The sequence below is a fragment of the Arachis hypogaea genome, chromosome 13 (assembly GCF_003086295.3).
Source record: "Arachis hypogaea cultivar Tifrunner chromosome 13, arahy.Tifrunner.gnm2.J5K5, whole genome shotgun sequence".
Classification (NCBI taxonomy): domain Eukaryota; kingdom Viridiplantae; phylum Streptophyta; class Magnoliopsida; order Fabales; family Fabaceae; genus Arachis; species Arachis hypogaea.
In genome coordinates, this window is record NC_092048.1 from 93,971,099 (window position 1) to 93,995,369 (window position 24,271).

Consider the following 24,271-nt stretch of genomic DNA (forward strand, 5'->3'; position numbering starts at 1 on the left):
AATGGGCAGAAATTTGCCGATTAAGAATTTATAATAAGAACAGTGTTGCAAATACAGTTCTTAACCGACAAAAATTCCGCTTATCAATTTAAAAGGGTTGTTACAATTTAAGAATAAAATACTGGGAGTAGAAATCCCAGGTCGTGTCCCAACGAGTTGACAAAAGAGTGCTATTTTATTAGTCAGGAGTTTTCTGAGAATTTTTTAGAGTTGGAGAACGGGAAGTTAAAATAATTATTAATTAAAGCACTGGAAATTAACAAGAGGTTTTATGTATTTAAAATAAAAAGCCTTGACAGGGAGAAGATTGATTGGAAGTTCTATTCTTGTTGGATTTTCCCAAGTATAATGGTAATAGGTTGTTGTTTCTACTTAGTCATTCCTTACCAAATAAAGGAAAGTCAAGCAACTAAACTAGCTCCAATTCACAAGTCCTAATCCTCTCCTATGGAAGGATTAGCGTTAGTGACTAGAGAGCCAGCCGACAACTTCCAGTTCCTAATTACTCTTGAGTATTCCAACTCAATGGTCTCCTTTTAATCAACTCCCAAGTCAAGTTGGGAGTCTACTCCATTGACATGAATGCCAATTTCATAAACGATAAAAGGGGAAGAAAAGAAGACATGGAAATTCAAATAAAATAATAACATAAAATTAATTAAAGATAAAAATAGTCCCTTGCATTAATAAATTCCAAAACCATAAACATCCATATTTGAACAGGGTTAATGAGTGATTAAAAGAGTAAGAGAATAAAGAAACAAACTAGAATAATGGCAACTTCAACGGAGGTAGTAACTCTTCTCAATATCCAAATCAAAAGCATAAACTCTAAAACTATGAATGTGAAGAAAACCTAGAGGAAGTAGTGATTTCTCTCTAAGATTCCAAAAACTAAAAACTATGCGAATGAGAATGTGTGTTGAGTCTCTGCTTGTTCCCTGGTGCTAGTCTGTGTTTCTGGGCTAAAAACTGGGTCCAAACGCAGCCTAAAATTGCCCCCAGTGTCTTCTACATTTTCTGCACGTGGCACATGTCATGCGTACGCGTCAGTCACGCATACGCGTCGATGGTCATCTTCGCGTGTCACGCGTACGCGTCAGGAACGCGCACGCATCACTGTGCAGATATCCAATTCACGCGTACACATCAGGTACGCACACACATCGCTGTAAAAATCTCCAAATCACGCGCACGTGTGAGCCATGCGTGCGCATCGCTCCACGCTGGTTATCTCATTTATTTCTTGTACTACTTCCATTTTTGCAAGCTTCCTCTCCATCCTCTAAGCTATTCCTGCCCTATATAACCTGAAAACACTTAGCACAAAGATCACGGCATCGAATGGTATAAAAGGGGATTAAAATACACAAATTAAAAGCTCAGGAAGTAAGTTTTCAACCATAGAACATAATTGGGAAGGAATTGTAAAATCATGCAAATTGAATGAATAAGTGTTCAAAGACTTGATAAAAACCACTCAATTGAGCACAAGATAAACCATAAAATAGTGGTTTATCAATCTCCCCACACTTAAACATTAGCATGTCCTCATGCTATGCTCAAGGAGATAAAAGGAATGAATGGGGGAAAGTAAGACTCATGTAATGCAACCTATGTATGTGAATGCAACTATATGCTAAGATGTTTCTATCTACTTGGTTAAGAGTAAACAAGTTCTTCTAGACAAACATAAATCAGATTCCACTAATTCAAATCATACAATAGAAGACAAGTAAACTTGTAGGAAGATAGCTCATGAAAGCAGGGAGCATAGAATCAAGTATTGAACCCTCATCGGTAATGTATATGCACTCTAGTTGCTTAAGTGTCTAGGATTAATTCACTCTACTCTTCTCTAGTCATGCTTTCTAAAACTTTGTTCTTCATCTAACCAATCAACAAATATTTAGTATACCAACGCAAACATCACGAGGTCTTTTCAAGGTTGTAATGGGGCTAAGGTAAGGGTGAGGATATATGTATGGTCAAGTGAGCTATAATATGAATCTTTGACTAACCTAAGCTCTCACCTAACACACACACACACACACACTCTCTCTATCTAACTCTAAAATCATGCCTAGCTACCCAAAATTCCCACTTTTGTGTATTTCACATACTCATGTATCAAATTTTCTTTAATTTCACCACATATGCATTGATCTTTTATTAAACTTAACATTGGGGTGATTTTATCCCCTATTTATTTATTTATTTATGTTGTACTATATTTTTTTTTTAAATTAGAAGCATGAAAGCAAACATAACATATTAATGCACATGGTTTTTCTGGTCTCACACGAGTATGCACCTAAATTCCCAATATCTTGTCCATAAAACTCAACACTTTCTCATCAACCCAAGTTCCTACAATTCCCCACACTTAATTGATACACAATCTCTATCTTAAGCTAACCAAAGATTCAATTGGGGTAATTAATTATTTTCTGCTTAAGGCTAGTGATGTGGTAAAATACAGAACAAATGGGATTAAAAGGCTCAAGGTGGCAAACAAGGTTGATTGAAATGGTAGGCTATTTGGGATAAGTGAGCTAATAACAAATGATGGCCTCAATCATATGTATGCATGCAAATACACTAAACAATGGACATATAGAATGGAACAAACTATAGATTACAGTCATAGAGCAAAAACACACAAGAAAAAATCATGGTTAAATAATGTAACCATATAATTAAGCTCAAATCTTACAGGTTGTGTGTTCTTAGCTATAATTCATGTTCCAAATTACAATCTTCAAAACAAGTTTAACAACAAATTTTTAATTTAAATTAGTGAAATATTATAAAATAGGGTCTTAAAAAGAAACTCATTACTTTAACCAAGCAAAAGATATATGCAAACTATTATTATCATGCAATCTATCCTATCTAACAAAAGAAATAGTCAAATATTGGTGTTAAGAGAGAGAAGTTACCTACGGAAGTCAAGGACTGACCTCCCCAAACTTAAGGCTTGGCACGGTCTTCCGTGCCATTAGTAAGGAGCATGGTAGGGCTGGATGCATCGCCTCCACTGTCTGGTTCGCCATGGCTCCCTGTGCTACTGGATGAAGGGGAATCCGGAGGGTCCTTCTGTTCTGGAGGTGGGTGGGTACCAACTATGAGTTCCTTCATATAGTTGTATCGGTGCTTGTTACGGCGCTCCATTTGCTCCATCCGCCGGTCTTGCCGGTCGAACCTCTCAAGGATCTGAAGGAACATCTGATGGGTGGATGGTGCCTGTGGTGTGGATGATGGTGGAGTAGAAGAAGGGGGAGTGTCCAAAGATGGGCCCGCACGCTGACTCGCAGAGGGAACTGGTGGCCTAATGTACTTCCCATTCGGGACATACTGGTCGGCTCTAGGGATCATGACCTTCGTGTCTCCTGCCCGATAGGACATACCTGCTGCAGAGACTAAAGCTGAATCCAAGGCGGGAAAAGATAGGTTACCCGTAATCTGTACGTGTCCCATTGCTTGCCGGATGTGTCGGGGCATGTTGAGAGGTTGCTCTGTCAGGATGCACCAGATGAGAACAGCCATGTCTGCTGTGAAGGTTGACTCGTGAGTGCTCGGAAAGATATAGTGGGACATAAATAGTGCCCACACGTGAGCCTCTAAGGTAAGTGACTGGGCTAAGATGCACTTGGGTTTTGACCGATGTGGCCCATAGATCCAGGTACTGCCACGTTGGGCTATAACTCCAAGGATGCTATCCCAGTCGAACTGATACATCTGGCGCTTAAGAGAGGCTTCTTGATATGCATCCAATCCCTCTGGGTTAGGTGGAAGATCCAGTGCTCGCTGTATGGCACTCTCAGAGATAGGGACCTGTCGCTAACGAACATAGACAGTGTGCAGGGTAGGCGAGTAGAAGTTGGAGTAGAATTTAACTACCCATGATAAGTTGGCCTCCCGCGGATACCTCCTCAAAAATCCCCACTGTCTCCTTTCTATGCGGGGCTCCATAAAATCAACAAAGTGTGTTGGGACAATGAGTAGATGCTCATTGTTGTAGTTCCTCTCGGCTAGGATGGGGAACATCTGTTTGCAATAACGGTTAGTGAACCGTGTGGAGTTCCGTGGGGAAAAAGGCTTTCTCTGATTCATCAACTTTAATGATCCTCTTCACCTGTTTTGTTGGTGGCTTGACGCTTGTAGATGGAAGCGCCTTAGCCGGTGCTCTCTTTGTTCCTCTTCTTGCCGGTGGCTTGTTAGTGGCTTTCTCTTTGCCTTTTTTGGTACCCATGCCTAAGAAAAAAAGAAAGAGGAAGACTGTGAAATATATATATAACGAAAAATCGGAGGAAGAAAATTTCAAGTGATAATGAATGCTAAAGAAAAGAAAATAGCTTAAATACATGGTAGCTACAATATGTAGGTAAGACATCAATTAAGATCAAGAAGGCAAGTCAGAATAATTAGATGCAAGAGGGTTTATGGCATGCAGAAAGAGACATGAGAAGCATAACTCAAGCATCAAGTATTAAATGTTCCAAGGAAAGAGCACTTGTATGATGACAATTGTGAATGATAATCCCAAATACATGTGGCGTACAAGTGTTGTGAGAAAGAGGCATTAAAGTGTAATAGTAAAATAAAATAGGATTCAAAATGCCATAAAAGCTTTTTCACAAACACTTGGTGTGCAAATTAAAATAGGAATGAAATTAATGTATCCAAATGTATATGAGAGCCAAAATTAAATGTCAATTGTCAAATCACTCCTCATAATATCCACAAGCTTAATGATAATAAGGTACTACCCAAATAAAACTCCAATACCAACATAAAAATGCATGGAAAAAGAAAAGAATGAAAAAGAAACAATAAATAACTAAGCATGAAAGAAAAATTTAGAAGAAAGAAAAATAAATAAATGCAATAATTGACAGAAGAATGAAAGAGTAGAGGAGAAAAGAAAAGAACCTGATGTAGAAGATGAAAAAGGGGGGAAGAAAGTAGTAGAGAGGAAGAAGGAATAAAGAAGAAGAAGGAAGAAGAGAGAAGAAAGAATTAAGATGGAAAGAGAATTAGGATTGGGGGAGGGAATAAGTGAATTTTGGGCGGCGTACTGATGTGGCTGCGCGGCGCATGCGATGCGTACGCATCTGGGATGCGTACGCGTGATAGTGGATTGTGCTAATCGCGCGAAGGCAACCCCGTGCACGCACAACTCTCGGGTTGAAATGCACGACAGCCAAAAATGCATACGACGCGTGCGCGTCAGGTACGCACACGCATGGGTGGCCTTTAAGGAAAAAGACACGCACGCGTGATGGGATTTGTGCTTCTAACACAGTTCCAGCCCCAAACTAGCACAACTCTCTGGTAAAACACCCATTTACGCCGATTTCCAGGGTCACGCGTATGCGTCAGGGACGCTTACGCGTGGTTTGCTGAAAGCGCAAGCGATGCGCATGCGTGAGGGACGCGTATGTGTGGACTTGCTTGTGCGGGAGGCAAGGTTCCAGTGCCACTCCTGCTCAACTCTCTGTTCAATCTCTATTCCTAAAGATCTTTTAATTGAATATTTTTTTTATTCTCCTTTATACCATTCGATGCCGTGATCTGTGTGTTAAGTGTTTCAGGTTTCATAGGGCAGGAATGGCTTAGAGAATGGAGAGGAAGCTTGCAAAGATGGAAGGAACACAAGAAATTGAGGAGATTACCAGTGAGAAGTGACGCGGGCGCATGGCTCACGCGACAGCGCAAAATAGAGGAAATTGCAGTGACGCGCTCGCGTGCATGACGCGAACGCGTGGATTGGAAGCTGCACGAGTGACGCGAATGCGTGGACGATGCACACGCGTGGCACGGAAAACACTGAGTGACGCGAACGCGTGGACGACGCGGTCACGTGGCGTGCGTGATCTGCAGAATTTACAAAAGTTACTGGCGTGAATTCTGGGCCACATTATAACCCAGTTATCGGCCCAGAAACGCAGATTAGAGCCAGGGAACATGCAGAGAGAAAGGACGACATTCATTCTGCGACGACATTCATTCCGCATAATTTTTAGTTTTAGATCTGATTTTACTCATCCTCTAGTTTTTCTCTCTACACATTCATAGTTCTTAGGATTTTTTTTTATTGCCTTTTGGATTTGGATATCGAGAAGAGTGGTTACCTCCGCAAGACTTTATCTCTCTAGTTTGTTTTTTCTACTTTTTACTTACTCTTCCATATCCTTAATTTGTCCATAGTACAATTGGATTATTTTTAGAATTATTTAATACAAAGACTATTTTTATTTTTTTTAATTAATCTCTTTGATTATTGTTTATCATGTCTCTTTTTATTTCCCATCTTTATTTTGTGAAGTCTATATTTATGATAATGGAGTAGTCCCCCAACTTGATTGGGAGTTGATTAAAAGGAGAACCTTGAGTTGGAATACTCAAGAGTTCAATTGTAATTGGTTCATTGTTGGTGGCTTGTTAGTCACTAACTCTAATCCTTCCCAAGGGAGAGGATTAGGACTTGTAAATAGAAGTTGGCTTTTAACTTGACTTTCCTTCGTTCGTTGAGGGTTAACTAAGTGGAACAACTACTAATTATTAATTAATCTTGAGAAAATTCCAACAAGGATAGAACTTCCGATTAATCTTCTCCCGGTCAAGATTTTTATTTAAATTACATAAATTCTCTGATTTAATTTCCTGTTTATCAAACTCAAACCATTTTGGAAAACATCTAATTAATAAAATAGCATATCTTTCTGCAACTCGTTGGGAGATGACCTGGGACTCATACTCCCAGTATTCTAATTCTAATTTTGTGACAACTCTTTTCTAAATTGACAAATGGATTTTTGTTAGTTAAGAGCTATACTTGCAATGCCATTTTTCTTAATAATTCTTAATCTGCCAATTTCCGCCACGTCAATTTTTGGCGCCGTTGCTGGAGAGTTGCAATAGAGTGCTAAGTTATTGATTGGAATTTATTTATTTGCATTTTATTTTATTTTGCTACTATGAGCTGCATGTTTCTTTCATTGAATGATGCGTTCACTTCCTGATCCAAGCTTGCCAGTATTTGATCCTGAGATTGAAAGAACTATTTCACGTATAAGGCAAGCTCGACGTCGGTTAGTCCTCTCCGAGGACGAATTTGAAACGTCACTTAAGGAAGAAACAATCTCCCTTTCTACTGATTCGGTTGATTTACGTGCAGGTGACATGGGAGCACCTAGGAGAGTTACTATCCAGGAAGCTGGACCCCCTGATTTTACACTGCAACCGTATCAAGCGCATCACCCAGTGGTGGCTGTGGATTTTGAATTAAAGACTGCACTACTCAACTTGATGCCCAAGTTTCATGGCTTACCTGCTCAAGAGCCTATCAAGCACCTTAGGGATTTTCAGGCAGCCTATTCTACTGTCAGGCGAGATGGTGCAGATGAAACTTCTATTTTGTTAAAAGCCTTCCCATTCTCTCTTGAGGGAAAGGCGAGAGAGTGGTACTACACTCAACCTGGAGCAACTGTTTCTAACTGGGATACGCTTAGAAGAGAATTTTTGAAAGAATTCTTTCCAGCTAAAGTTACTGATAAACTGAGGAAGGACATTTCCATGATTGTTCAGGATGAATCCGAGACTCTCTACGAATACTGGGAGCACTTCAACAATCTTTTGGAAGCATGTCCCCACCATATGATTGACAAGATAGTGTTGCTCGGCTACGTCACTGAAGAGAGAACTTTTGCGTGGTCTAGAATTCAGAATAAATTTCCGTTGCAAGTATAGTTTCTAAACCAACAAAAGTCCTTTCTCACAAACGTTTTGGTTGTCACAAGTAACAAACCCCTTAAAAATTGATAACCGAAGTATCCAAACCTCGGGTCATCTTCTCAAGGAACTGTAAGGAGGTATGTTCTTATTATTGGTTATGAGTTTTGTAAATTGGGGGTTTTGAAAGTAAGGAACGAGTAATTTAAATGACGAGTAAAATAAATAAATAACTATAAAATGAACTCTTGGCAAGGTATCAAAATTCGAAAGTCCTATCCTAGTTATTCTTATGAGAATTGAAGTTAATCCCACTTAGTTAACCTCTACAAAAGTAAAGGAAAGTCAAGTGGACTAATTAGTTAGATTCTCAAGTCCTAGTCAACTCCTAAGGAAAGACTAGAGTTAGTGGAATTCAAGTCAATTAGCAGACATAACCATCAATCACGATAAGTTCAATAACTCAAGAGCTTCCAGTTAATCAATTAAAGCCAAGGATATGAAAAGCTAAATAAGAATTATAAACTGAAATACCTCAATTGCATTAATAAGAGAAAATCAATCTAACATAGAGAGCTCATGAGCCAATTGGGCAAAAAAAGTAATAGAAGGAAAGCTTTTAAAATATCTAAAAGCAAAAGAAAAATATAAAGTAAAAGGAATATTGAACCTGATAGAGAGTTGAAATCCTAAATTGAAATAATAAGAAATTCTAATCCTAAAACCTAAGAGAGAGGAGAAACCTCTCTCTAAAAACTACATCTAATTCATGAAAGGTGAATTATTGGAGAGCTCCCCTTGAATGGATGCATTCCTCCACTTTATAACCTCTAATCTGTGTTTTCTGGACTTGGACCTGGGCCAAAAAGGGCTTCAGAAATCGCTGGTAGCATTTTCTGCAGTTTCTGCACGTGGCGTCTATCACGCGTCCGCGTGGATCACGCGGTCGCATCATCTGGGAGTTTTCCTTGTCACGCGTTCGCTTCGGTCACGCGTACGCGTCATCTACGTTCTGCTCAAGGTGCGCGTCTGCGTCAGTCACGCGTTCGCGTCGCTGCCTTTTCGCACTGGGCATGCGGCCGCGTCGTCCATGCGTTCGCGTCGCTACCAGTTTCTTCAAAAACTCCATTTTGTGCTTTCCTTCCATTTTGTTTGTTTCCTTTCCATCCTTTAAGTCATTCCTGCCTTAGGAGATCTGAAACTACTTAACACACAAATCACGGCATCGAATGGTAATAACAGGTAATTAAAATAATTATTTTTAAAGCATAGGAAACATGTTTTTCACATATATCACATAATAAGGAAGGGAAAGTAAAACCATACAATTTACATGAATAAGTGGGTGAAGGATTAAATAAATCACTTAATTTGAGCACAAAATATATCATAAAATATGGGTTTATCAACCTCCCAACACTTAAACAATAGCATGTCCTCATGCTAAATCCAAGATAAAGAATAAGGTAAGGTTAAAGTGGTGGAATCTCATGCAATGTAATCTATTCTAAATGCAACTACCTAAATGAGTCATGCAATTCTAATTATTATTCACTTGTATATAAAGCTTACATGTAGTTAAATCAATCCATATCCTCAAGGAATCATATATGCATAGCCAAACCTTAGATAATGTTAAAGCACTTTTACAATTGAGATGGGTAAAAATAATTCACAAACTTGCAAGACAATTGACAGTTAAGCAGAGATATATGGTGATGAGCTATTGAACCCTCACTGGAATTTGTGTTTACTCTCTAGTCACTCAGTGTTTAGTGGGTTAATCACTCTGTTCTTTTTTCTATCCTTACTTTCTATAACTTTGTTCTTCATCTAACCAATTAACAGTTATAGAATACAGACATACAAAAATCATGAGGTCTTTTCCAAGGTTGTAATGGGGCCAAGGTAAAGGTAAAGGTATATGTATAAGGCTAAGTGAGCTAATAAGCGAATTCTTGATTAGTCTAAGATCTCACCTAACATACATACTATATAAATCAAAGTTTCTTTAACCTATTTGCCCAAATTTTTCCACTTTGTATTGCAAACTCATGCATTAACTTTAATTTTATCCCATGTGTATTGATTCTTTTTATTTTGCAATTGGGGCATTTTTGTATCCCCTTTATTTAAATATTGACTTTTTTTTAATGCACATGGTAATTCAATTATTTTGATTTCACATGAGCATGCTTCCCAAATTTTTATTTTGAAACATCTTACTCTTTTTAACTTCCTACTTTGTTTCTATCATCCCTGTTCCCATAAAGTTCCCCACGCTTAAATTATACACAATACCTATCTTAAGCTAACCAAGGATTCAACTTGGGATTTTTATTTTGTTTTTTCTGCTTAAGACTAGTAATGTGGTTATAGAACAGAAGGGGATTTAAAAAGCTCAAGTGGGCTAACAAGGGTGATGTAAAAAGATAGGCTAATTTGGGATAAGTGGGAAAAATTCAAATGATGGCCTCAATCATCTCTTAGTATGTATCTATATTCTATAATTGGACATATAGATTAAAACAAAGTAAAGAACATCAGAATGAAAAAGAAGGGCAAAACACACAGGAATAAAATTTATGATTTGAATGCAACCATACAATTAAGCTCAAAACTCACAGGCTGTGTGTTCTCCAGCTCAAAAATCATATATCAGTTATATATGTCATGCAAGTAAAAATTAAGGGTTCCCATTATTCTCAATGTAATTCTTAGGGTGGCCCTTAAAATCTTAGTGTTGTTCCTTGATGAAATGTTGTTAACTAATTAACATGTAATACTATATATACAAGGTGTGTGGATTGTTTTAATTTACTAAAGTCTCTAGTTTTACTTCCTTTTTATTTTCAATTTAACCAAACTATTATATGCTAAAAAGGGGTAAAATATGCTAATGAATCCACATATTCTGTAACTAATAGGTTTAGAATTGCAAACTAAACTAGATGTCTAAAATATGAACTAAAGTGCAAAATGCAGAAATAGAGTAAAAATACATGAAAAGAACAATGTATAAGTACCGAAAGATAAAAATAAAAATACAGAAAAATAACCAAAATAAGATAAAAGAGTCTGTAGTGGTTTACCAAAAAAATATGCCAGAGATGGCAACCTCCCCACACTTAAAATAAAGCATCGTCCTCGATGCTCACTCAAGCTGGGTGTGAAGGAGTGTCATCACTGGAAGGATGGGCTGCTAAAGTCTCTGAGGTGGCCTGAGGATCTGCAGACTGGATGAGGGTAGGAGGGTCTGTCTGCTGCAGTGGAGGCTCTGACTGTATAGGAATCTCAGGATCTGCGGCCTGAATCTGATGTGGCTCCTCATGCTGTGGTGCTGCTCTGGTCCTGCCTGTGCAGCCTGGGTAGGTTTCTCCTCCTCATGATCATCCTCCTCCACCTCAGATGTGTCAGAAGGGGTGTCAGGCTCGGAGGGAATGTCGCCGCCGGATCAGATCATCAACCTGACATGCTCATAGCGTCGCTTGTTGCGACGCTCCATACGATCCAAGCGGGCGAAGAGGCGATGCACCAAATGGTAAATAGGCTCAGGAGCAGGTGGAGGTGCAGTGGGTGGGGCTGGTGCAGTAATGGAGGAAGAAGGGGCAGCTAAAGGTGTGGTTGTCTCATCAGAAGTGGTGAGGAATGGAGGTGTATAGCCTAAAGCCCGAAACTTCCTGCTGTGAGGGATAATCTTCTTGCAGTCCGCAGCAGGTGTCTTCTCATCAGCAAGCTCCCAAGGCACGTCAGCTCGACGGCCTAGCTAGGTGATCAGATATGGGAAAGGGAGGGTGCCTCTGACATAGACCCTGGCCATATAGTGCCGGATGAATCGTGGTAGATACAGGTCCTTACCCTCCAGCACACACCAGAGAAGGGTGATCATAATAGCAGGCAACTCCGTCTCATGAGTGCTCGGCATAACAAAGTTGCTCAGGATTTGGTGCTAGAGTTGAGCCTCATCATTCAGATACATCAGCTTGATTCCTTTAGGCATGGTGGTGTTCTTACCCATGACCCATGGGACAGTCGGATCAAGGGCTATCCTCTGCTTGACAGCATCCCAGTCAAATCGCATAAACCTCATATCCTCTTCAGCCTTTTGGTAACCGTTAGGCTGATCTGACTTAGGCTGAAGGCGGAGGATGTCCTCAATATCTTCCTCAGTGACCAGTATTTGTTTCCCTCTGAGGTACACTGCATCCAGGGAAGTCTTGAAATAGTTGCAGTAAAACTCTCTAACCCAAGAAGCATTGACCTCTGTCAGGTTTCTCTCCAAGAAGAACCAACCTCTTTGTTTGATCTGATCGGAGGTGTACTGTTGTAGTTCTTCTGGAATTTTCAGAGTTCTCTCTAGGTACAGGTTTCTGGAGGTGGCAAACACTGGGTACTTCAGCTCACAGTATCTGTTTGCAAATTTTACCGGATCATTGGTAGTAAGGAGCTGGTCAGCCTTTTCCTGCGGGGTAAAGTGCTTTTCCCGCCAGGAGTCATCATGCATAATATCCAGGATGGACATAGAAAGTTCACCTCTTTTCCTTTTACCAGTGGTTGCCTTGCCTTTTCCTTTTCTTTGAGGGTCAGACATCCTGAAAAGTAGAAATTCTAGGATATAAATGAAGAGCAGAGCAGTAAAGCAAGTAAGCAAATAGAATAATGGCAATATAAGCACATAGTGGCAAAAGAGCAGTAGAATTATGAAATAAGTTAAGTAAATGTGCATTATGGATTGTATTTGAGTTAGAAATCTGAGAAGAAAAATCACAATCCAAAATGTAATATAAGTAGAATTCATGTTAATTAGGAAAAGCTATAATCATGCCTTGAGTTAGAAGGTTAAAGTAAATAATTAAAAACCAAGAAGAGACGTTTGAAAGTTAGATCGGTTAGGATTGAAAAAGAGGTTAGAAAGTGGAAATCAGTGAGTTAGTAAAAAGAAAGTCAGAGTAAGTGGCATGATGATCGGTTTCTAAGTAACAAGAATTTCACAATTATATGCTACAGTCAACTCATATTAAAGCAAGGAAATCAGGTTGATGATGATTCATATTGATATGGAAATAGCAAAAATTAAAAATGAATCATCAAAAGTTCAATGTATTAACCAGGAAATCGAAAAGAATAAGAATGTTGGCCCGTGCATTCAAGAATTAGTTTGGTAAAAGCTAAGGAATGGAAAATTCAAAATTGCCAAAACCAATGCATGAATGAGAAGGAAACAATTTGCAGGAAATTGGGCAGCATTCCGGCTAAAATTGGATGTTCCCGGGTAATAAACAGCAAGCAGAATAGTTCATATAAGGTAAAATAAGGCTGTAATTACACATAAGTAATTTGAACATGAAAGAGCAATGGAACAACAACATAAAACAGTGAAGAACGGCATATGAACAGTATTAACATCACAGCAACATTAGAATTGCGAAAATTATAAAACAAGTAGCAAGAACAGCGCAATTAACAGGCCTAAATCCACTAACCACATTCTAGCTACTTAACTACCTAGAATCCACTACAAACATGCATCTCTAACTAGCCTAATTTGAACATAATTGGAAAAATATGCAACTAACTACGAATGAAAGAAAAATGGCATTCGGCGGAACCTGGTAGCGTATGAACTACGGTAGGGATCAGAGAGATGGCGGGGTGTGGTGGTGGTGGTGCTAACGTGGCGGTGAAGGGCGGTTGGCGCGGCGGTGGGTGGCTGTTCGGTGGCAGGGGGTTCGGGTGGGGTTTAATGGTGGTGGGTAAGAAGAAAGGGGGTGGTGGTGGTGGTGGTGGGAGGCGCGACGGTGATGGCGTCGTGGTGGTGGTTGGCCGCGATGGTGATGGCGTGGTGGTGGTGGTTGGCCGCGGTGGGGGCAACGGTGGTGGAGGGAAGAAGAAAGAGTAGAAGGGGGAGGGGAGAAGGAAGAAGGAGGGGGGTGGTGGTCGTCACGGTGGGTCCGGGTGGTTGAGGGTGGTGCGGCGGTCGGAGGTGGTTGGAGTGGTGGTGTTGGAGTAGGGAGCAGAGAGGGAGCAGAGGGGGTAGGGTTTCACGTCACTGGGGTTAATGAATTTGAATCCACGCGAACGCGTGGGGCATGCGATCGCATGGCTAGGGTGAAAAGGGGTTGACGCGGTCGCGTGGTTGACGCGATCGCATGGAATGGGTAAAAGATGAATGTCGCCGGAAATTGTGCTAAACGCACAATTCCAGCGTCGTTTCAGTGGAACTCTCTGTCTCCATTTAGGGTGTTATGCAATCCATGCGACGCAGACGCATTGCTCACGCTTTCGCGTGGGATGGGTGTTTTGTAAGTGGTGCGTTCACGTGATGGACGCAAACGCGTGAGCCGTTTTGTGCTAAATGCACAACAGTCGCACGATTCCTCTACTATCCCGTGAGGGAATTTGAACGATCGGTCTGCCAGTTGTAGGGCCATTTTTGTTGGTTTAGCCTCCTCAATTTTCATCTTTCTCATCATAGCTAATGACATCAAATTGATGTTGGCCCCTAAGTCACAAACAGCCTTCTCTACTATGATTTCTCCTATAATACAAGTGATCTGAAAACTCCCAGGATCCTTCAGTTTCTGAGGTAGTTTATGCTGAATGATAGCACTGCACTCTTCAGTTAGTATCACAGTCTCATTGTTCTTCCAGCTTCTCTTCTTAGTCATTAGCTCCTTCAAAAACTTGGCATAGAGTGGCATTTGTTCTATGGCTTCAGCAAAGGGTATGTTGATTTGTAGCTTCTTAAAGATTTCCAAAAATCTCAAGAACTGGTTGTCATCTTTCCTTTTCTTCAATAGCTGGGGATATGGAGCTCTTGAGATGTTCAGTTGTGGTATCCCTTTTTCTTTCTGCAGAATTGGCGTGGGAGGTTGAACTCCATCTTGCTCTTCTCCCTTTTCATTTGAGCCTTCTTCTTGTGGTTTTTGGGGACGTTCCTTCAGTTCCTTCCCACTCCTAAGTGTGATAGCTTGACACTCCTCCCTTTTGCTTGAATGGGCATCATAGCAAAAGTTGTGGTTAGGAAGCTGCTTAAACAGATAGCTGATTTGTGTCTCCAGTTTCTTGATGGCAGCATTTTGATTCTGCATGTTTGACTGCACTTCCTCTCTGAATGCTTTACTGTTTCGAATGTCTTTGCATACTCCATCAATTAAGGTTTCGATCTTAGAGAGCTTGTCATCAATTGATGGGTGATTCGGAGCAGATGTGCTGTTTTGGTTTTGATAGGCGTGTGGAGAAGTGTTGTTGTTGGAGTTGTAACGTCTCTGGTCTTGGTTTTGATCTTGCTCACTTTCCCACCCAAAGTTTGGGTGGTTTCTCTATCCAGGGTTGTAGGTCTTGGAGTATGTATCATAGTTTTTCCTTGGTGAATTCCCGATGTAGTTGGCTTGCTCCTGACTCCCCTCTGCTTCTTCATTCACTCCTTCTTGGGTTGTTGATGAAGTTGAGATTGCTGCTACATGGTTCATCTCCATCTTCTTGGTGAGATCAGCCAGCTGCTGGGTAATGAGCTTGTTTTGGGCCAACAGAGCATCTACATTGTTTAGCTCCATTACTCCTCTTGTGTTCCCTCTTTCGGAAGCATAGAAGTAGTCGTTCTCTGCTACTGTTTCAATAACATCTATGGCTTCCTCAATAGTCTTCTTCTTGTTCAAAGATCCTCCGGATGAATGGTCTACGGCCTTCTTTGACTCATAAGAGAGTCCTTCATAGAAAATGTGCAGCTGCACCCATTCGTTGAACATGTCAGGTGGACACGTCCTTGTTAAGTCCTTGAACTTCTCCCATCCTTCATATAGAGTCTCACCATCTTGTTGCCTGAAAGTTTGGACCTCAACTCTCAGCCTATTGATTCGTTGAGGAGGGTAAAATCTTGCTAAGAATTTGTTCACCACGTCTTCCCAAGTTGTCAAGCTTTCCCTTGGGAAAGATTCCAGCCACTTGGCTGCTTTGTCCCTAAGTGAGAATGGAAACAAGAGCAGTCTATAGGCGTCAGGGTGAACACCATTAGACTTCACTGTGTCACATATTCTCAGGAAGGTGGTCAAATGTTGATTGGGGTCTTCTTGAACACCTCCTCCAAACGAACAGTTGTTCTGAACAAGGGTGATGAGCTGTGGTTTAAGTTCAAAGTTGTTGGCATGGATTGTTGGCTTTTGGATGCTACTTCCACAATTGCCTGGGTTTGGATTGATGTAAGAGCCCAAAACTCTTCTATCCTCCCCAGCATGATTTGCTCTACCTCCTCCCCCATGGTTGTGATCCTCTTCTTCATGATGGTTTTCCATGTTGTCTTCCATGTTTGTTTCAAAGAATTCCTCTTCTTCCTCAGCACCAACCACTTTCTTTCCTCTTGCCTCCCTCCTTAATCTAAGGAGGGTCCTCTCAGGTTCGGAATCGAAGGAAGTTGAAGCCCCGCTTCTTCTCCCTGTCATACAACCATCAAGTGCAAGCAAGAAAAGATAGGTGCAGAAAGTATTTGTGTCAAAATTACTGTTAGTTGTGGGTGATGCAATATATCAAACAGTTAGTGGGTTAGCAAATAGAATTGGAAATAAAAAAGAAAAACAAAAGAGCAGAGGGGGAAGGAAAGAAGTTTAACTAAAACAAAAAGTAAATCACTCAAACAGAAAATGAAATTCACAAAAATAAAAATGATCAATTTAGTGATCTTCCAATTTAATCATTGTTGATGCACAATCAATCCCCGGGAACGGCGCCATAAACTTGATGCACGGAAAATTTGTCTCACAACAAATCTCCCTTCGGCAAGTGTACCGAATTTGTCGTCAAGTAAAAACTCACAATAGAGTGAGGTCGAATCCCACAGGGATTGATTGATCAAGCAACTTTAATTAGAAGAATGTTCTATTTGAGCGAATCCAGAATTTGGGTTAAGAGTTGCAGAAGATAAAATGGCGGTAATGTAAATAACAGAAAAGTAAATGCTAGAATTAAAGGATTGGAAGTAAATGACTGAAAATAAATTGCAGAATTGTAAATGGGAATGGGGGATTTGCTCATAAAAGTAAATGGCAGAAATTAAAGAGAATGGGTAAGATCAGAGATGGGGAGTTTATTGGGCTTAGGAGATGTTGCAATTCCCCGGATCAAGTTCATTTTCATCTCTTCCTTAATCAATGCACTCATTGATCTCCTTGGCAATCTTAAGTGATTGAATTACAATTTTTTGCAATTCAATCTCTCAAATCTTGATCAATAGCCAATTCCTTGGTCAATTGCTCATGAGAAGAGATGAAGTATGGTCACTGATTATACCACATGCATTTCCCAAATCAAGTATTGAGAGGGTTATAGTCACATACCCATCCAAACCCAATTTGGTCCAGCATGAGAAAGCATTTCTAGCTTGATCTCATCATTCCTCTTTCAAGGTTCAAAAGAGATCCAAGTTTGAATAGCTTCTCTTCCAAGATAACTACTCAATTGGATGAAGATCAAAAGCTTTCAAGTAAAATCAAGAGAAAAGATAGAAGAAGAATAATGAAAATTAGTATTGATCCATCAAATTACAACAGAGCTCCCTAACCCAATGAAAGGGGTTTAGTTGTTCATAGCTCTTGAAAATGAAAATAAAGATGGAGAATACATCATAGAACTAGAAATTGTAGAGAAAAATAAAATACAGAGAGTAGTTCTCTTTTTCCAGCCTCTAGAACTCCTTAACAATTCAAAGCTACTCCTATATATACTATTTCTCTCAGCTTTTAGTTGGCTCTTCAAGTCTTGGGCCTTTGGATCTTGAGTTTGAAGCAGTTCTTTTCTTCATTTGGGCTTGGCTTTACTTGCAGAGAGAAAGTGCTAAGTGGGCATAGACTTTAGCTCAGGGCGTTAGGGATGTTAACATTTAGTGAAAGTATAAGTTCGAGAACGTTAGTGACACTTAACATTTTCACTAACGTTCCAATGTACCTCTTTGCCTTACGTTAGAGCCCACGTTAACTAGGTTAACGTGGCTTCTATCGTGGCCTTGCCAACCTTCGAGAACGTTAGTGACACTCAACATTGTCACTAACGTTCCAGTGTGCCCCTTTTTGCTTCACGTTAAAGCCCACGTTAACTAGGTTAACGTGGCTTCTAACGTGGCCTTGCCAAACTTCGAGAACGTTAGTGACACTCAACATTGTCACTAACATTCCAATGTGCCCCTAGATCTCACGTTAGAGTCCACGTTAACTAGGTTAACGTGGCTTCTAACGTGGCCATTCTTAGCCATCCCAACGTTAGTGACAATGTTGAGTGTCACTAATGTTGGCTCATCATTCATTCCTCATCGTTAGCTTCCACGTTAACTAAGTTAACGTGGCTCCTTGGGGGTTGTGTGGTTGCTTCCAACGTTATTGACGATGTTGAGTGTCACTAACGTTGTCGACAACTCTCACTTCTTACGTTAGCTCCCACGTTAACCAAGTTAACGTGGGAGTTAACGTGGTGTGTTGCATCCTTAGGCCAACGTTAGTGACAATGTTGAATGTCACTAACGTTGGCTTCTCTTCCCCCTTTAACGTTAGAAGCCACGTTAACTAGGTTAACGTGGGCTCTAACGTGGCCACTCATGAGTGTTTGCCAACGTTAGTGACAATGTTAAGTGTCACTAACGTTGGTTCAACTTCCCTTCTCCACGTTAGGGTGCACGTTAACTTAGTTAAGACTCTTAACGTGGGCAATGATGGCTTTGAGAGTGTTATTGGCAATCATTTTTCTCATTAACCTTGCAAGTTACCTCCCTTTCCTTGCTTCCTTTGGTCCTGAAATCAAGCAATAGAGTGCATCAAAGTTCTAGTCCAAGTCATGGGTAATGTAGCATACAATTTATCACTAAATTCATGCAAAATCCTCATGAAATAATGTAAAATGCACAATGTATGCTTGAATCAAGGTGTAGGTGAATATCTACCCAAAAGTAGCTTATTTCCTAAAGAAATGCACGAAACTACCCTAAAAACAGTAAAGAAAAGGTCAGTGAAACTGGCCAAGATGCCCTGGCATCACAACACCAAACTTAAAGCTTGCTTGTCCCTAAGCAAGTACTGGAACAAGAGAATGATGAATGGAATATCCAGAGGAATGAGTCATTCTTGTGGAAGTCATGTTACTGATTTTATGGTGGTTTCATGCATAGCAACTTAGGTTCATTCCATTACTGGCTTTCAGACTTTTATCATGTCCCTAAACACTTACTTTGTTTATATCCCATGAGACTTTTATTCATTGATCCTTTTATTGTTATTTCAAGGGTTATTTGTGTTAATTAGGCTAAGTGCTCTGTAAGGGGGCAACTCTTTAAGATAAGCTTTCAGCCAACACTCCCGAACCAGTTGGTTCAAGGTGCTAGGTGTTGAAGTACCCCTAAGGACTTACTCCCTCAAGTCTCTCCCCCATACATACACACCACAGGCATATAGTTTATTTATTTTCTTTTCTTGAGACCTTGGTGTCCAGCACCTCTTTGGGTTACTAAATGCTCTGTAGTGAGGGTTACTCTTGATAGTGGATTTTCAGCTGATAATCCCGGGTTAGTTAACCCAAGTTACCAAGTGATAAAGAACCCCTGAGAGCTTATTCATCCAAGTAGATCCCTCACACAGGAGCACCACAGACACTTGTCTCAAGGTCCAAACCATTGGTGCCTAGCCTTATTGCTTACTCTTTTTCTTTTGTTTTTCACTTCCATTGTTCTTTTCCTTTTCTCTTATTAGGATCTTGTTATTAACTTAGTCTCATGGGTATATCCAAAGTCAAGTATTCAGGATAGATAGTTGTCCTCCTAGCCTTGTGGTTGAACTAACTTAGCTAACTTATGATTACCCCAAAGATTCATGAATGCACTTCCACATTATGAACTCTACTCTGGTCTTTTAAAAAAAAACATAAACATTCTCTTCCTCATTTGATTTAAAGGGACAAGCTTACAAAAAAGTTAAGGAGGATGCAGTGACATAAAGACTGGCACACATAGACCTATTCAGAACTTAAAAGACAAAATTTAAAAAGGGTTCAACTACGAGTAACTACAAATCAAAAGTGCATTCGGACTTCCAACTTTCAACAATTCTGAGTACAATGGAATTAAGTAACAATACAACCTTTGGGTGATGATTTCTGGTTGCCCTCTCTCTTTGTCATCATCCTAGTTTTTGCTGCCTAGCTTCTTTGGGTGGAGGTGCACCATTTCCTCATAAGGTTCCTGCAAGGTTACTGGAAGTTGCTTGTTCCCAAAGCACTTGAGACATAGTTAGCTTGTATGTATGCTGGTGCTTTTTGAACTCAATTTGGTGTGTGAACACCAAACTTAGTTCCTTGCCCAGTCCAAACATTGCACATATGCAGAAAACCCCATATCTTGTTGTCAACAAAGCAATGATAACCTATAATCTAACTACATCTAAGTGGTTTCTCTTGATTGGATGGAGCTAGCAATGTTCTTCTGGAGTGGAGTGTAATTCTAACCAATGTCCTTTGGTGGAACACCAAACTTAGAATTACACCATCACTCTTGGATTGTTCTGGTGTAGAACACCAAACTTAGCTCCTTACAATACAGGGGAAACGACTTGTGATTTTTTTATTGAAATAAAGATGAAAGTGAAACTACCTGAGGTTGGGTTGCCTCCCAACAGAGCACTTTTTTATCGTCACTAGCTCGACGAGTCCTTAATTACTTGAGATGGTACTTTACTCTGGGATTTTCCCCCATGTTGCCCAGATAATGCTTGAGTCTTTGTCCATTCACTGTAAAAGTCTTCTCTGAACCTTCATCCGTGATTTCGATGTGGCCATATGGTGATACTTTTGTAACCATGAAAGGTCCGGACCACCTTGACTTGAGTTTTCCTGGGAACAGCCTTAATTTAGAATTGTAAAGGAGTACTCGCTGCCCCTTTTCGAAACTCCTGGGCGCAAGATGCATGTCATGTTTTCTCTTTGACTTTTCTTTGTACATCTTAGTGTTTTCATAGGCTTGTGACCTGAATTCTTCCATCTCTTGCATCTGCAAGATCCTTTTTGCACCAGCAGCAATGCTGTCAAAATTTAGTATCTTGATAGCCCAGAGAGCTTTGTGTTCCAGCTCCAGTGGTAAATGACAAGCCTTCCCATAGACCAGTTGATATGGAGACATTCCAAGTGGAGTTTTGAATGCTGTTCTGTATGCCCAAAGGGCATCATCCAGCTTCTTCGACCAATCCTTTCTAGATGCACCCACAGTCTTTTCCAGGATCCTCTTCAGCTCTCTGTTGGATATCTCAGTTTGCCCACTCGTTTGAAGGTGGTAAGGTGTGGCTACTTTGTGTTTTACCCCATATCGTAGAAGGAGAGCTTCTAGTGGTTTGTTACAAAAGTGGCTCCCTCCATCACTGATGAGGGCTCTTGGGACTCCAAACCGGCTAAAGATATTCTTCCTGAGGAAGTTCATGACTACCTTGTTATCATTAGTTGGGGTTGCAATAGCCTCTACCCACTTGGAAACATAATCCACTGCTACCAGGATGTACTTGTTTGCATGTGAGGTTGGGAATGGTCCCATGAAATCTATTCCCCACACATCAAACAGTTCCAGTTCCAAGATGAAATTTTGTGGCATGGCGTTTCTTTTGGGCAGGTTCCCAGATCTTTGGCATTCATTGCAGCTTTTTACTAGTTCCTTGGCATCCTTGAAAAGGGTCGGCCAAAAAAATCCGCTTTGTAACACCTTTGCTGCAGTTTTGTCCCCTCCAAAGTGCCCGCCATAACATGAACCATGGCAATTCCACAGGACTTCTCTTCCTTCCTCTTCCGAAACACATCTTCTAAGGATTCCATCTGAACATTTCTTGAAGAGATATGGTTCGTCCCAGACAAAGTATTTTGCATCATTCATGAGCTTCCTTTTTTGATGTTTATTGATCCCTGGGGGTAATGCCCCAGTTGCCTTAAAATTTGCAATATCTGCGAACCATGGTTCTTTGTGAACTGTCATCAACTGCTCATCAGGGAAGAGCTCGTTCTTCTCATTGGTAACCACAGTGATTCCTCCCTTCTTGGGCACAACATGTATGGGGCTAACCCAAGGGCTGTCCGAAATTGAGTATATGACCCCTCCTTGCCAAAGCTTCATAACCTCTTTCTGTACCACTTCCTTCATGATTGGGTTTAGCCTTCTCTGGGATTAAATGGATGGCTTAGCATCATCTTCCAACAGTATTTTATGCATGCATATGGCTGAACTGATTCCCTTCAAGTCAGCAAGGGTCCATCCAATGGCATCCTTACGCTCCTGCAGCACCTTGAGTAGCTCATCCTCTTGATCTTGACTGAGGGATGAATTTATGATCACTGGGTAGTTTTCATTTTCTCCTAGATATGCATATTTGAGAGTGGGTGGCAGTGCTTTGAGTTCAAGTTTGGGTGCTTCTGACGTTTGGTTCCCTTCCTTTGGTGCATCTGGTATATGTATTTCTGCTGTGGTCACCTCTTCACTTGATTCAGATTCTTCCTCCACCAATCTCTCGTCCTCTTCAGGTTCTTCTTCTTCAAAATTCTCCTGCACTTCATCCTCAAGTGCATCTAACCTCATGCATTCCCCCAATTGTTCTGGTGGGTAACTCATGGCCTTGAACACATTGAATGTCATCTTTTCATTGTGTAATCTCAGGGTGAGGTCACCCTTCTGAACATCAATGACAGCTCCAGCAGTGGCCAAGAATGGCCTTCCCAAGATGATGGAGGTCTTGGCGTCCTCCTGCATGTCCAACACCACAAAATCTGCTGGAAATATGAAATCTCCCACTTTTACTAGCAAATCCTCTACTATCCCGTGAGGGAATTTGAACGATCGGTCTGCCAGTTGTAGGGCCATTTTTGTTGGTTTAGCCTCCTCAATTTTTATCTTTCTCATCATAGCTACTGACATTAAATTGATGCTGGCCCCTAAGTCACAAAGAGCCTTCTCTACTGTGATTTCTCCTATAATACAAGGGATCTGAAAACTCCTAGGATCCTTCAGTTTCTGAGGTAGTTTATGCTGAATGATAGCACTGCACTCTTTAGTTAGTATCACAGTCTCATTGTTCTTCCAGCTTCTCTTCTTAGTCATTAGCTCCTTCAAAAACTTGGCATAGAGTGGCATTTGTTCTATGGCTTCAGCAAAGGGTATGTTGATTTGTAGCTTCTTAAAGATTTCCAAAAATCTCAAGAACTGGTTGTCATCTTCCCTTTTCTTCAATAGTTGGGGATATGGAGCTCTTGAGATGTTCAGTTGTGGTATCCCTTTTTCTTTCTGCAGAATTGGCGTGGGAGGTTGAACTCCATCTTGCTCTTCTCCCATTTCATTTGAGCCTTCTTCTTGTGGTTTTTGGGGACGTTCCTTCAGTTCCTTCCCACTCCTAAGTGTGATAGCTTGACACTCCTCCCTTTTGCTTGAATGGGCATCATAGCAAAAGTTGTGGTTAGGAAGCTGCTTAAACAGATAGCTGATTTGTGTCTCCAGTTTCTTGATGGCAGCATTTTGATTCTGCATGTTTGACTGCACTTCCTCTCTGAATGCTTTACTGTTTCGAATGTCTTTGCATACTCCTTCAATTAAGGTTTCGATCTTAGAGAGCTTGTCATCAATTGATGGGTGATTCGGAGCAGATGTGCTGTTTTGGTTTTGATAGGCGTGTGGAGAAGTGTTGTTGTTGGAGTTGTAACGTCTCTGGTCTTGGTTTTGATCTTGCTCACTTTCCCACCCAAAGTTTGGGTGGTTTCTCCATCCAGGGTTGTAGGTCTTGGAGTATGGATCATAGTTTTTCCTTGGTGAATTCCCGATGTAGTTGGCTTGCTCCTGACTCCCCTCTGCTTCTTCATTCACTCCTTCTTAGGTTGTTGATGAAGTTGAGATTGCTGCTACTTGGTTCATCTCCATCTTCTTGGTGAGGTCAGCCAGCTGCTGGGTAATGAGCTTGTTTTGGGCCAACAGAGCATCTACATTGTTTAGCTCCATTACTCCTCTTATGTTCCCTCTTTCGGAAGCATAGAAGTAGTCGTTCTCTGCTACTGTTTCAATAACATCTATGGCTTCCTCAATAGTCTTCTTCTTGTTCAAAGATCCTCCGGATGAATGGTCTACGGCCTTCTTTGACTCATAAGAGAGTCCTTCATAGAAAATGTGCAGCTGCACCCATTCGTTGAACATGTCAGGTGGACACCTCCTTGTTAAGTACTTGAACCTCTCCCATGCTTCATATAGAGTCTCACCATCTTGTTGCCTGAAAGTTTGGACCTCAGCTCTCAGCCTATTGATTCGTTGAGGAGGGTAAAATCTTGCTAACAATTTGTTCACCACGTCTTCCCAAGTTGTCAAGCTTTCCCTTGGGAAAGATTCCAGCCACTTGGCTGCCTTGTCCCTAAGTGAGAATGGAAACAAGAGCAGTCTATAGGCGTCAGGGTGAACACTATTAGACTTCACTGTGTCACATATTCTCAGGAAGGTGGTCAAATGTTGATTGGGGTCTTCTTGAACACCTCCTCCAAACGAAAAGTTGTTCTGAAC

The 24,271-nt window shown here is 40.8% G+C and overlaps 2 non-coding genes across 2 annotated transcripts; both read left to right on the forward strand.

Moving 5' to 3' along the window:
- The first annotated feature begins 15,483 nt into the window (after positions 1–15,483).
- Positions 15,484–15,587, forward strand: LOC112739201 (small nucleolar RNA R71). The gene has a single exon (XR_003170138.1). It is a non-coding gene; the product is annotated as a small nucleolar RNA R71 (small nucleolar RNA).
- An 8,325-nt stretch (positions 15,588–23,912) lies between these two features.
- Positions 23,913–24,016, forward strand: LOC112738634 (small nucleolar RNA R71). The gene has a single exon (XR_003169583.1). It is a non-coding gene; the product is annotated as a small nucleolar RNA R71 (small nucleolar RNA).
- The last annotated feature ends 255 nt before the right edge of the window (positions 24,017–24,271 follow it).